The sequence below is a fragment of the Triticum dicoccoides genome, chromosome 5A, assembly GCF_002162155.2.
Source record: "Triticum dicoccoides isolate Atlit2015 ecotype Zavitan chromosome 5A, WEW_v2.0, whole genome shotgun sequence".
NCBI lineage: Eukaryota > Viridiplantae > Streptophyta > Magnoliopsida > Poales > Poaceae > Triticum > Triticum dicoccoides.
Window position 1 is genome coordinate 692,863,141 of NC_041388.1, and position 15,122 is coordinate 692,878,262.

The window sequence follows — 15,122 nt, forward strand, 5'->3', positions numbered from 1 at the left end:
CTTCTTTAAATTAGATGTTTCGTAAGCGGGATGAACTCCTAGCACCAGCTCGCATGCGAGTAATTCAAGAGGAATTGGCGGCATTCTTTCTTGACCACGTGATCCCTGAAGACGGAGAATTCTATGTGGACCCTGAGTCCGTATGATTATATTTGTAAGAGATAATTATTGTATATATGTAGCCGGTAATGTCGGATAGATATACGAGAACTTGTTGTTCGACCAATCTCTCGGAGAAGGAAAGATGGTCGATATCACTTCTCTCTGTATGCATATATGTTCATGATGATCTTCTGTTTCCTTCGTTTGCTTACTAGCTAGCTAGCATGTCTAGTCCTCTCTATACGTATGTATAGTACGTAGCGTCGACCAAGCACGGACATAGGAGAGGACACTTTTCTCTATTAATTATAGCTAGCTAACACAATATATGAAACACCTAAATTAACCCCCAAAACCTTCAACCCCCTTTTAAAAAAACAAAAACCCCAGCCACAGAAATGCTGACGCGTGGATGCCTATTGCTCCCGGTTGGTGCCACCAACCAGGACCAAAGGGTCTCCTGCTTGGGCTCCGCGCACAGGCCACGTGGAGACCCATCTGTCCCGGTTCTGGATTGAACCGGAATTAAAGGAACAGGGCATTAGTATCGACCTTTTAGTTCCGGTTCCCAAACCGGGACAAAAGGCCCTTACGAATATAGGCCCTTTTTCTATCAGTGATGTTCTGCGACTCGCATGTGAAGAGCCTGATTATGCCAACTGGGTTGGGTGATACGATATCAATCATCGGAGTATGTGAGTAGTGCAGTGTACGTGTTACTTTTGGTTTTGGATACACTACAAAACACACACGTACGGCCTGAGTATGCATGCCAGGTGTTAGCACAAAGACTCCTCCTCCTCCAATCATCGGCCAGGAGCAGATATATGTACAGTGGCCACAACGAGGAAATTAAGGGGCAAACTTGCCTTAGGTGTGGCTAGAACCAGACACCTATCTAACTTGGTCAAATTTGCATAAGATTAGGCGTGACAAAATGTGATAAGATGTGGCTGAGAACCAAACAGCCCCTAAAGCGTTAAAGCGCACACACCAACTGTGTACAACACGTAGTACAATGTCGTCCACATACATACCAACGCCTTTTTTCTCATCTGTTACACGGTGGTCCGGCCGTGCCATGCATTGTTCAATTATTATAAACCAGGCGTTGTGTGGCCTGGACTGGAGCTTGGGCACATGATCTGGCCGCTAGATTAGATATTTGTACAACATCAGATGATCATCATCGGAGAGAGAACGTGCATGGACTATTGTTTAGTTGGAGTAATCAGTCGCCGTCTCCATGGACGCATGTGTGAAGGTCGATTCTGGGAATTTGGAGCCATGACGATCGAGTGAGCCATAGGTGGCTAGCTAAGCTAGTAGGGGCCGGCGCGAGTGAGCGCCATGCACGAGACGATCACATTTCCATGACCCCATCCGACAAGACGGACGTGGCCGTTTCCACACTCTTCGATCTCTCAATTTTCAAACACCCCTTTCTGAGCCAGAAGAATGAGCGGCCATGCATGTGTACGTACGTACGAACGTACGCACTACAAGGAAGGCCGCACAGTCGTGATGGTCCATCAGGAGCAGGACTACCGTACAGTGTTTGGCTCACTCGCCGCCGGACCACGTGATGTGAAGGACGCCGATGGCGGTGACGGTGAGCATGTCTCGATGAGGTGGTTTGGATGGCATGTCACCACCGCCGCATGCACTGCCGGCGAGAGAAGAGCCAAAGAAAGAAACAAGAGCGGCAGAACAAGAAAAAGGAACCGCCACCGCCAATCTTTTCTTTCTCCATGGATTTAACGAACAGGCGAGCATCAACTCCGAGGTTGCCGGCGAGCTACTCGGCGCCGCGGACAGCCTGCCGGATGTCAATCACGCCGGTGGACGACTGAAGCCCGTACGGCGGCGAGGCGCTGCGGCGCAAGAACCGTGGATGGCCTGATGGGGAAGATGAGATTCAGTAGCATTCAGTTGATTGCTTTGAGATTCAGGAATCCAGGTGTCGTTCAATCGATAGGGTCGTACGATCGATACGTGTATAGGATTATTTTCCGCTACCTCGCGGTTGGAGAAAGTTGGCTACCTCGTGGCATGCATGCTCTGTCCGTGCGTGGACCGGCTCGCCCAGCGCACCCCCGGTCGCGGCAGCGACGAGTCAGCGCCCGTGCAAGTCGAAGAGTTGGGCGGTGTTTAGGCTACCTAGCTAGGCCGGCAGTTACGTATGTAAACTCCGGCCGGCCCCCGTGGATTCCGGCCGGCAAATAAAACCCAATAACGGTGGCGTCAATGGCGGCTCCTCACGCGTGCCACGTTGACAGAGGCGCACTGTGCGGCGCAGCCAATGATGAGAGAGGGCAACGCTCAGTCCTTTCCTCCTCGTTGGCGCACGACCCGATTGGATCGTTTCCTTTCCAACGAAGGCAGGTCCGCAATGTCACACGCGCACGTCTTTCTCTCCCCCACACGCCGTCGGCCGCAGCTGCCTCCTCCTCTTCCCGCTTGTCTCACTCCTCTCGCTCAAGAAGATCCGCGGGACACTGCTCTGCCACTTCTCTCTGCCCGCGGTGCATCCCCTCTCCTCTCATCCTCCCAGCCAGGGTTGTCGCCGCCGCCCCCATCCATGAATCCGGACTCGCCGAGGTGGCTAGCAGGGGCCCTAAGGTCGATGGCGCCGAGGAGGTGCAGAGCGATTTTATCGTGCTGGGTCGAGGGGCGGCCGAAGCGGGTTGGCCATGGATATGGCCGTCTACGGCGCCGTCGTCAAACAGAGAAGGGGAGGGAGGGTGAGATGAAGAGAGGAGGGAGACGGAGACGAAGAGCCCATGGAGAAACTCCACCAAGAGCAGATCTGGCCATCGGTGATAAGGCGGCGACGCCCCCCTCCACCTCCGTGCAGTCACCCAGGTACGCATCCATCTTCCTTCTCCCCTATGCATTTGTTGTTTCTTGCTAATTTATTGTACACTGCTCTGTCTCTCTGACCCTCTCAATTTGGCCTTGCCTTGTGCTTGCTTGTACCTATTCGACTGAAAAGGCTGAAGAGTTCAATGGCAATACATTTTACTCCAATATCAATACTTGTTCTGCAGTTAATTTTGGAGTTTTGCTAATCAGGAGGTGTTTCAGGAAATTGATATTGGCCATCCAGCAAATGTATTTTGCACAAAATTTATCTAGGAAGCATCTGATGAAGTATTAGTTTGAGAAGCAGGAGATGATGAGGTACAGCCAGTATATGTTTTCACTTATCTTTCCCAGTTATTCTTAGGCATCCTTTTAGGAGAGGTTCATTTTTATTTTTGAGGTTCGTGTTATTAATTTGTCTCATTTAAGTGGCATAGGGTGCATGGAAATTTCTATGGAACTAGCTGCAATCTATTAATGTCACTCAAAGAGGGCCAAGCAAAGGTTTGAGTGACAATGTGCAACCCCTTCCTGCTAATTTCAACTGTGTCATGAATTCTTGTGTTGCTGCTATTCTGAAGGGCGACATGTCGTTATTGTTGATGATTTAGTGCATTCTAGTGGAACTCTTAGAAAATGCCAGATTACAATTCTGTTACAATCGCTGATGGGTACAGTCTTGTGCCATCATTTCAAGTTGTCGGACCAAAAACTTAATGCCCTTCAGAATTCAAATTTTACCCGAGTCCACATTTGATAGTATTACCAGCAGGCTTAGTCATGTAAAGTTAAGACGTTCAATTTCATTCCTTCTCCAAACCTGGTAATAGAGTATGTGGCATGCGAATTTTCATGTTGTGGGTCAATTTGGTGTGATATATTTACTTCGTATCATTGTTCAGTGAAATGGAAGTAATACATTTCAAGTGTCAATTATGATGCTACATGTGACTTATAGTTGCATATACTGTGTTGTTCCTTTTTGCCCCATGAGTATTTATGTTCTGTTCATTCTGCAGAAAGTTTTGGCTGCTTATGTTGTCGCAAAAGTTACTGCCCATGTCACTCAAACTGTGTTCCCCAGTCAGTCGTATGAACAGTTCATGACCGTGAATTCTGGTAATTGGTGATTTCTCAATGTTCCCTATTTTTCAGCTGGGCAAACTTCACTTTGCTCATTCTTTCTCTTAATTCCAGCTGGGCCAGGTGAGCAGTTTGATTACTTCTGGATCACGTATTCATGCCCTCAGACAGTGAAAGCCATCAGTCAACCCTCCATTTGAGGTGTTCAGCCTTGCTAGCTCAATTGTTGTTGCCCTTCAGATATGAATGTGGACTGTGAAATGCGCTGCTCCCATACGTAGAGCTTTCATTTCCAACTTGAGCAAAACAAATAATGTGGAGAGAGTCATCTAATTGTGTCGAATCTTTGCTCCATGGTTTTTTTTCGCTGAGATCTCTTCATGGTTTTTTTTAGGGGATCTTCATGGGTTTATTGATACACATGGTTGGGAAACTGTGCCCTCGAGTTGGTGGGGGCCTGGTGGGGATTCATTGGGCCTCACAGGGCCACGGTCTTGGGAGTTGGTAATTTTTGCTTCATCAATTGTTGGCTCGTAGCATTATCCATGAGCAGCCCATGGTTTCATATTAAAACAAGGCATTAGATGTTCATCTGTGCGCTTCTCTATATCGGCTTCCACAGCAAGGATTGAACCTCATTCAAGTGTTACTTTCCTGCTTATGTCATATACATGTATTAGTGTTTCTCGGGTTCAGTGCAGCTTGCTGCTTTGTTGAGATTTCTCAGTACAATTAGAAAACTTAAGTTTGGGTCTGCACCACGATTTCTAAAAGGTAAGAAAGCACTTGCTTGACTGGTTTTGTGCAGCTTGCCATTTTTTTAGATTTGTTAGTTCAGTTATAAAACTTCAGTTTGGGTCTGCACCACAATTTCTTATAATCCAATGGAGGTTTGACTTAGTTTTATCATTTTATGTTGCTTCATCGGCATTGAGTTCCAAGATATATTTGATGTGGGCTGCTTCATATATAGCATCACTGAGAGGAGATTTGAATGCAGAAAGAGTTGTCTTCATTCGCCCGTCAGTTTGTATTACCAATTTACCATAATACGATTTGCTTGCATCTCTGAATTGTATGCACACCCAGATAAGGATTGTTGGTGTTATTTTGGAGAAAATAGATTTACAAGGTATCGACTAGATAATAATTTGTCTTTCCATGTACATGCTTTCCATGTGCATACTATTGTTGAATGGGATTTTTTCTACGCATGATATATACTGCTTTTTGGTTTCATACTCAATATCTATAAGCCACTCGGAATTACAGGAGTACCTATGAACAAATGGTCATTTTAAAGGTTAAACTACTGCATACTGTAATGTCAAGATCTTACTTTCCATCATGTACTGAACTTAGAAATCGGAAAGTCAAAAAAATGGAAATTAATGCTATTGACCTGAATTAGACCATTTTGTTGAAGATTCAAAGAATCTAGACTAGCCATCACCGATGAAAGCTCTCCTCTTTGGTCGTCGACATGAGGAGAACGGGTGCCCGACTGCCCGGGACGACAACAACGACGAGCCATAGGAGATACCGTGGATTCGTTGTCCGCGCTACTGATCCTTTAGTGCCATGCTCACACTGCATGTGAAAATCACAACTTTGATTTGCCATGTCTATCTGTAAGGCTAATCTTCTTTCGCCACCACCCTTTCTGACTCTAATACTCACAGGTGAAATGTTTGAGAAGCAGTCTTGCCATGAACTGACTGCTTTTCTTTATCTTGACAGTACTTTCAAGTGGAGTACACACAAGACAACCTGCAGAATACATTCATGAAGATGATGACACCCTCAAGCTTGGAGACGGCACCGTGAGCTGCGACACTCGCTTCATGCTTCGAACTGACAAGCGGGCCACCCATGAAGACGAACTGGTCGTGTTTCGCCACCATGCCAACATCCAGGAAGGCGACATCTGCACCTTCCATTTCAAGCGCAAGGAAAGGTGTTGCCTCTCCCTCATCATCCATTCTCTCTAGATGTAACGCCCTCAGTAGCACATATGTGTATATATATGAACCATCTATCGTCTTTAGCTTATCTCTAACACTTAATAATCCTGCATTGTGGCCGGATGAAATTTGCTTTTTTTTGGAGACCGCTTGTTTTCTGGAGCATCTTAGACTTTGATTTCAATTCAATGTTGTGCTCTACCATCGATCTTATAAGACAGTCACTTATCTGATAATATGAACCTATTACCTTGCTATGCTTGTTATGCCTGATGATTGAATACTTTTCTGCCAAGCTTGTCTTAACTCTATTCATATTTTAACAACTGAGCTAATCTGACATGCATACATGCATGTTTACAACTGCGCCATTAAGACAAGTGCGCAACGGACCGCATAGGAGGCGTGCCCCAGCCACTAGTACTCAGAAAGCGCAGCGGCGACGCCGAAGACGACTGGACGCGGATCACACATCACCTCACGCAAAGCAGCTCGGCCTCGTCGCATCATCCATCGCAATTGGTTAGGCCGTGAATTTCTGTCGTTTTCGACTAGCTAGCAGGATCGTGATCAGCCTTTGAGGTCTCGGTTATTATGTTTTCACGTACGTTACCGATGCACACATGCATGCTTGGATAAAAATGGGAAGCGCGCACCGATCCTGATCGGTCGGTCGGTCGATCCTGCTTTACCTAGACTAGACTGGAGGGTGGGTGATGTCGGACCGAGACACTTCGGCTGCTGTGTTCGGATGCAAATGCACGCACGCACTGGGGGTCACACAAACTACAAGGAGACGATTTATAGGGGTCAAACGAAATCACACTCTTATCTCCTCTCTCTCTCTCTATATATATATATTAGAGCCTAGACTAGAGATATGCTTTGCGTGATTCGCCTGAGCCTAGCTAGACCTACGACGCACGATATCTTGGCCTTCTTCATTGTTTTGACCTTCTCAGCAAATCTTAGCACAAAATAAACTCCTTCAAAAACTATTTCACGATCTAACCTTTTTAATAAACGCCACAAGCCGTGGTGTTTCTTCTTTCTTTAAAAACGCCGACCTAGCTAGCATTGCACCCCTATATAAATAAGTGGCAAACGTAAAAAGCTACTTGCAACGCCACCAATATTGGCGTTTCATAGTTGGGCACCAACGTCACACCCTTTGGCGTTTTCAGGAACGCCAGACACTTAGGCGTTTCTGCACTACCACGTAGCGCCTCGACCAAGCCAGCAACGCGAGCTAGTTTAGCGTTTCATATAGTGCAGCAACGCCACGACCTGTGGCGTTTCTGAAAAAGGTCAGATCGTGAAATAGTTTTGTACAGAGTTTATTTTGTGCTAAGATTTGTTGAGAAGGTCAAAACAGTAAAAAAGGGCGCCGCTGTCAACTTAATTAACATTTCTCTGTGAGTGTGTGTGTGTGAAACCACTGGGCTAGCTAGGAGGTCGGTCCTGAAAGGCTAGGCCAATTAGGTCAACTCTGCCGCGCGCGACCTTATCCTGTCCGTTCCCGTCCATTTGGCGTAAAACGGATGAATATCGCGGCTCAGCGAACGGTCTCAAACGGACAAATGTCCGGATTCCGTTCGTTTTCGATCCATCCCCGGTTCAAATTTACACTCGGTTTGGGGTGAAATGGACGCGCGCGGACTGCCTGGACGCACGCCCTTGCCCCCTTCCCGCCCTGTGGCCCGCCTGTCGGGGACACTAACAGTCCCTCCGCTCCCAACGCTTCCACCCTCTCTCTCTCGCCCCGCCCCGCCGCCGGTATTCTCCGGCCGCCTCCTCACCGCGCCATCACGATCGTCCCTATCAAACCACTTCTCGACATGGGCGCCACCACGCCCGTGCTGTGGCCGTAGTTTTGGCCGTCGATCGGAGGTTTGGCCGTCGCCGTCTTTGCCGGCCGCAGAGGGGACAGGACCGCCGGCGACGCACCACGGCTTCCTCGGCAGCTTCCGACGAGAGCTCCACAGCGGCCAGTAGCCGGCCGGCAACCACCCCTGCTGCGTCGAGGTGATCATCGCGGCCTCTTCGCCACCACGCCCGCAAGGTGTTCGGCATTTTGCCCACAGAGGTATGGACAGTGGAGACGAGTTTTTCTTCCATCACTTCCTTTGTTCATTGGACGATTCGTCGTCGAATGATGAAGATATTGTGGTGGTTGCACTGGTCGTTCACGTCCACATTCAACGGCAGCTTCCTCGGTACAGGGGGTCACTCCCTGGCCGTGCTCCCAACCTGAACCGCAACAGGGAGAGAGATCACGCCCTGCTCTATGCTGATTACTTTGCCAACACCCCTCTCTTCAAGCCGGATAAATTCCGTCGCCGTTTTCAAATGGCTAGGCATGTGTTCAATCGTATCCGAGAGGGAGTGGTTGCTCATGACCATACTTCGAGTGCAAGACGGATGCCCTTGGCAAGCTTGGATTCTCCTCTTACCAGAAATGCACCGCGGCCATCCGCATGCTTGCATATGGAATTCCAGGCGATCTGGTGGATGAGTATGTGCGTATGAGTGAGACAACATGTCTAATGTCAATGTACAAGTTTGGCCAGGCTGTGATCGCGGTGTTTGGCCCAGAGTACTTGAGGCAGCCAACTGCCGCTGATACAGAGAGATTGTTAGCGACCAACGCAGCTAGAGACTTTCCAGGCATGCTTGGCAGCATAGATTGTATGCACTGGGAGTGGAAGAACTATCCATTTGCTTGGCAGGGCTAGTACAAAGGGCATGTCAAGTCGTGCACTGTCATATTAGAAGCGGTGGCATCACAGGATCTTTGGATATGGCATTCTTTCTTCGGCATGGCAGGTTCTCACAATGATATCAACGTGCTGCAGCGTTCTCCAGTCTTCGCCAGGCTTGGAGAAGGCCACTCCCCACCTGTCAACTTTGAGATCAACAGCCACCACTACAACAAGGGATACTATCTAGCAGATGGTATATATCCTCAGTGGTCAACTTTTGTGAAGACAATCTCGAAACCCCAAGGTGAGAAGAGAAAGAGATTTGCCCAAATGCAAGAGAGTGTTAGAAAGGATGTGGAATGTGTTTTTGGTGTGCTTCAATCCCGATGGGGTATCGTTCGAAACCCTGCACTGTCATGGGATGAAAGGAAGCTTTGGGAGGTGATGACTGCTTGTGTGATCATGCACAGCATGATCGTCGAGGACGAGCGTGATGAGAGTATCTTCGACCAAGGATTTGACTATCAAGGTGAAAATATTGAGCCCCTGCACCAAGACCCTGCCGCATTTGAACAGTTTGCCCAATTCCACCGTGAGATGCGTGATTGGCACACTCATTTAAATCTTCAAAATGACTTGGTTGAGCACGTGTGGGATCACATTGGCAACCAATAGATGTATTGGTTCATTTTATGTTTAGTCAAGACAATTTCGATTTGGTTGTAAAACTATTTTATTAAAGACAATTTCAATTGGGTTGTAAAACTATTTTAATTTTCAGACAAATATTTGGGTTGGAAACTAGTTTTGATGAAAATTTGGGCATTTTTGGCCCTGACGGACAGAATGGGGCAAAAGGATGCGTCCGCGCGCTGGGCGCACGGCCACCGCATCTCAGGACATGCCCGGACACGACCCCAAATCCCTACTCAAACGGACAGAATCCGGACAAAACGGACAATCCGTTTGGGGTCGCGCGGTGGAGTTGGCATTAGTTATGCTCAATTACTAGCATGGACTCACTGCAAAATTAACAGAGGATGTAGGGGTTAGCTTTGACCGGACCATCACGTCTTCGTAAATCCAGGAAGGGTTTGACTTGAAGTATCGTGGGCGGCTCTTAATTAGCTTGACCGTGCCTGCATGCGTTTGGTGTCCCTGTCGTCGACGCGTCCTTCAAAGGAAGAACGACTGCTTCTTCTGGAATGACACGCTTCAGCTTTGCCGGCACTAGCTGGTTTCATCTCTTATTTTTACTCGATCGGATGCTTCAGTATCCACAATCAGCGATCGACCGTCGATGTAACCGGCCAACAACTTAGCTAATTGCCGGAACTTCTTGGCGCTTTTGCACCACACACGGCCGTACTGCAATCATGCATGTTCCTCTAATTAACTAATAATGCTCTTTTTAACATTCTACCAAAGCTAATCTAATCACGAGTGTCACCGACAGGCAGGCACGCTTTCACGGTGCCCTCTTCTCTTCTGCTCCACAAAATTCATTCATTCCCTAGATCGATCGATACTCCTACACAAGATTATCCTAATCACTGTGGTGCGCTAATAACTACTCCCTCCGTTTCGAATTACTTGTTTTAGATTTGTCTAGATACGAAGGTATCTAGACAAATCTAAAACAAGTAATTCGAAACGGAAGGAGTAGCAGAGTGCGATGGAAGACTAACTAATGATCAATTAGACGACGAAAGCATATCGTGCGTGATGGAACATGGCACCTTCCCCGATAGGTCCAAGATTAAAAGAAAACATCGAGCACAAAGATAAAGCCGTGCTTGGTGGGCTAGTCGGCAATAATATCATTAAATCTACCACCACTATAAAAGCACGAGAGGGCGGAGAACCGGATCATCTCCACCATTCAGACCATCGAATCCTACGCTCCATGTTGCTTGGATGTTTAACACCAACCATGTTTAGCCACGCTTAATTAATTACCCCGCTGCCATCAGCCACGTCACAGAAAAGCAACAACCGCGGCCCACGCGCACACGTTCGCACGTCTCTCACCCAACCTTCTCGCTCCCGATCCAACTCCCTCCCGAGCAAATTCATCCCCTCCGGCCTCGACTCGGCCTCCTCTCCTATGCCACTCGCCTTCTCCACAGCCGCCCGCCACACGCCGCCCGCCCACAGGTTGTCCGCCGCCGCTTCGAGGGCTAGCATCCCCGCGTGCCTCCTTCGTTCCAGTACCCGATTGGACTGCACGAGTGCCCCCACCGCACCATCAGGGGGCACCGCGGGAGTACAGCCACCGCACCACCAGGGCACTACCACCGCGTGTGCCGGCGATGCGTGAGCCGCCGCTTGTGCGGCACCGATTGCCGCTTCCAACGATGCAGGAGCCACTCAATCCGGCGAGGATGCCGGGCGCTGTCACCACTGATTCTCAGGGTGTGCGTGCCGCATCCGAAACTCCCCTAATGTGCTCCTCCACTCCGCTTATAACATGTCGTTCATCCATGGCTCTCTGTTGCTATGCGCCGTTGAGCTCTGGAGCCGTTGCCGTCGAAGCCCATCGCCAGCCGTCCTCGGGTGGGCCGACGCCCAAACTCGGCTCCAGTGACATCCCCGCTAGAGGTCCTCCTCCACCTCTTCTTCTATTAGAGTAAGAGTTCTTCCATCTCAGGTTTGTTTTGTTTATCGTATTTCCTCAGTGATGTGCTGCTTCGACTTTTGTTCCAGTACTCCTCAAATTGATTTAACCAACAGTATGTCCTGAATCACCGTTTTAGATTCTGAAGATTATTGCCATCTACCCGTGGTTTTGAACTTCATTTGTAATTTTTCAGTGACGCACATTTTTACTGTCAAGTCTATAGTCATCAAGCAGTCCTTAATTTTAAGATGATATCAACATTTATATTTCTTTTCCCGCAAAAAAACATTTATATTCTTAATTACAGGGTGTTGTCAAGAATTTCATCGCACCCACTGCTTTCCCTCCGAGGTAGTTGCCGCCTGCAGCCATGCACAAGTGTCATCACCTGCATCTCCTCTGTGTGTTCCCGTCTCTCCATGCCGCACGAGGATGCAGTCATCATATCTGTGAGTAGGTAATTCATCAATTGATAGCTTTTCTCCCTGCTGTGACTTAGATCTTTCTACCTTGCTTCAAATTTAATTTGATTGTGACTCTTTGATTGATGTCAAATAAAGATCAACTTTATCTCTGATCGATTCATGGAAGTGCAAGCTTGAATATATTCTGAATATTCTGATTATTACTGGCAAGTTATATTCTAACACACTGTATTTTGTTTAACAACTTGGAAGTGTTTCTTGTAGTGATGTTAACCCCATAAAAAGGACCGCAGGTGGACATCTGCTATAAATAATCAGGTACTTCTTTCTCATTATCAAAGTGAAATGCTCAGTGAAACTATCCAATGGATGGACTGGTTATTTAACACTGAATGATCAGAGCTTTATTCTCTTCTTTTCTCCTCTTCCATCCACTAAAACATCTGCATTGCATGCTTCTTACTTCTCTGAGTGCTTAAACATAAATAAGAAAACCGAATTCTCTATGGGCATGAATAATCTTTCGATTCAAACAGAAAAATCAAAATGTGGTTCCAGTTCCGGGAGGTATGGCGTGGTTTCTTTGCTGGCATGTGCATGTGTTGTTTGTCTGTTGCCGGGTGGATTGCACAGTGGTGGTGCCGGGAGCCAGGGGTCATCAGAGAAGAGAGATGCTGACGTCACGCAAAACGAGCCTTGCTTGGCATTGACTGAATCCTCCACACATTATTTGTTGGCAATTGAGCCTTGCTTGGCACGTGCTTGGCATTGACTGAATCATACAGTGGCGAGCTTGTATCCCGGCCAACCTCTTCATCTTGATTTTTTAGAAGCTAAATCACTTCAAAAGGAGGCCTGGATTACCTTATATTCAGCATTGATCACACAGACTAGATTTTTTGAAGATGGAAAAGTCTGACAATTGAAAACCTATCCGAGAATCATGCTTGTTTGTGTGCTGCAATTTGCACCTAGAGAGGTCTCCTGCCATATACGCTCGCCAAGATCTTTGTCGTAGTCATTAGGACGCGGGATGGCATTGTCGGGATACACGCTCGCCAAGGTCTCCTGCCATATAGGCCCGTGAGAAATCCAGGGCGTGTTACTCTGCAGCATCATGACCACAATGGTGCCTTGGTTTTGAAAATACAATTTGAATGGCATCACAACATTTAGTAGACATTTTTTTCAACAGTTGCTTTATTTTTTATACCGTGTGAATCTCCCTTGGTTAACGCTTGAGACGTGTGTTACACATGATTAATTTTTCGCGACTTATTGTTGTTGCTGTTGCCCGTGAGGTACTTGAAAAAATTCTCGGCATGTGGCGCTCTTCAATGACGTGTTCTCTTTTGAAGAGCAAGCAGACAAAGCATGAGAGCGCTATGATCCTACAAATTCTTGACTGCTTCTATACCCGTGTATTTGTTTTATCTTTTATTTTTGACTTATTTTATTCTCTTGAGTACTCCCTCCGTTCCGAATTACTTGTCTTAGATTTGTCTAGATACGGAGGTATCTAGCACTAAAATGAGTCTAGATACATCCGTATCTAGACAAATCCAAGACAAGTAATTCGGAACGAAGGGAGTACTACATAAGAGGTGTCTTTGCAGAGCTTAAGAACGATTTATGGGTTGGAGCACACTAATACTGTATTGAAAAGGGATAGACAGCCAACCAGGTATGCAGTTATGCGCCTTTTGTTCCATGTGGTTATCAAAGTAATTGATGCCATTTATTACCGTAATCCTATCACATGATATATTCTTAACAAAGGATTTGATGCCATTTTTTTACCTTAATCCTATAATAAGACAATCTTATTTTCTGGTCATGGAATGAGAGCTTGCAGCTTATACATGATGTCTTGCAAGCCTTGCAATTTTTATGGACATGTTTTATAAGTGGTTGGAATTTTTACTGACATGTTCTAAAGATATTCATATTGCGCTCTTGCTGCCTCTTGATTTTATATGTTTAGAGTAATGCCCACCCATCATGTTAAAGGAATTTCTCTGGTGCTAAATCAATCCCAAATAAATGTTACCAATGTGTAAAAAAAATCTGATTATGTTCTTTTAAGTTTCTTTTGAATATGATTGTTATCCCCATTTCTAGACTGTTGACACTGCCCTATTACATGTACAGTGGTAGACTTCCCTTTTTGATTGACTCTGGATCTAAAGAAGTATAAGCATGTAGAGGAACTGGTGGTCCACCTTGCTACTACAAATGGACAGCCTGATTTTATCCATGTGTTGGACTAAATGATATTTGATGATTTGAGCCTTGCACCGATAGGGTTTCCACAACACTAGGTATGATCTAAACAATGGCTGAAAATATTTATTGGAGCATTTGTTTCAAACAAATTTGTTGAAAGACATTTCAAATATTTTAGTGCTTGTGATATATTTTAGATAGTACCGCTTTAATGTGGCGTGGTACAGTTTGCCTTCTATCATGAACTTCGAACACTTCTAAAAAATATGCAAGATAATTTCCCTTTCAGCTGGCAATTGGGTTAAATTCATGTACACATCAGCACTCGGTATCTCTAAAAACTATATGTGTGGGAACTCTTGAAGTAAAATACGATATTGTCAGCTCGATTGTTATTTTAGTCAACAAAATATTTAAAATTTTAATGAAAATGTGCAACATCCAATAATATAGTAGGTATTAATTAACATTTATAGTGATTATCAACATCTTCGTTAAATACGATGTTTTTGCATTGCGGAGGTCCAATGATTCTGGCTATATGCACTGGAGTTTAATCCATCCACGTGAACTAATTAGATATCTATCTATGTGAATTTAGAGATACATATGTGTTTGAGATGATTTCAGAGTACCATTACCGGCCCTGTAGGTCCATCGTAATTCGATTGTTCTGATTTTTTTTCATTTTTTTACTTAACGAAGATGTATTTTCACTATGAAGTTTAATAATTAATAACTATTGGGTGTGTTCCGCAACGCAATACACAATGAATTGGATTCTCCTTGGCATGAGGCGACATGCCTTTGAATTACCAAGTTTTATTTGGTTGTTTGTTTCATGTGTTAATTCTGTAATTGTACCAATGTCCATTCATACGAAAATGCAGGGTACTACAATGATGAATGTATGATTTTGGTAGTTCCATAAAATAAATAAAATATAGGACATTGAAATGTAGGGGTTGAGGTTTACAAGTCTACTGGAGTTAAAAAATATTTAGGTGAGGATCTTTATAGATGAGTCCCTATACATAGATTGATGGGAGATATTTTAGGGGACATGTTAAGTTTCTCTAACTCCGGTTCACGATTCCTCGGAAATCCTCCCATGGAAATCCTCCCAACCATAACC

At 45.9% G+C, this 15,122-nt stretch overlaps 1 long non-coding RNA gene across 1 annotated transcript; it reads left to right on the forward strand.

Annotated features, from left to right (window-relative positions):
* The first annotated feature begins 10,753 nt into the window (after positions 1-10,753).
* Positions 10,754-13,277, forward strand: LOC119304218. The gene is made up of 3 exons (XR_005148170.1): positions 10,754-11,345; positions 11,644-11,793; positions 12,026-13,277. It is a non-coding gene; the product is annotated as an uncharacterized LOC119304218 (long non-coding RNA).
* The last annotated feature ends 1,845 nt before the right edge of the window (positions 13,278-15,122 follow it).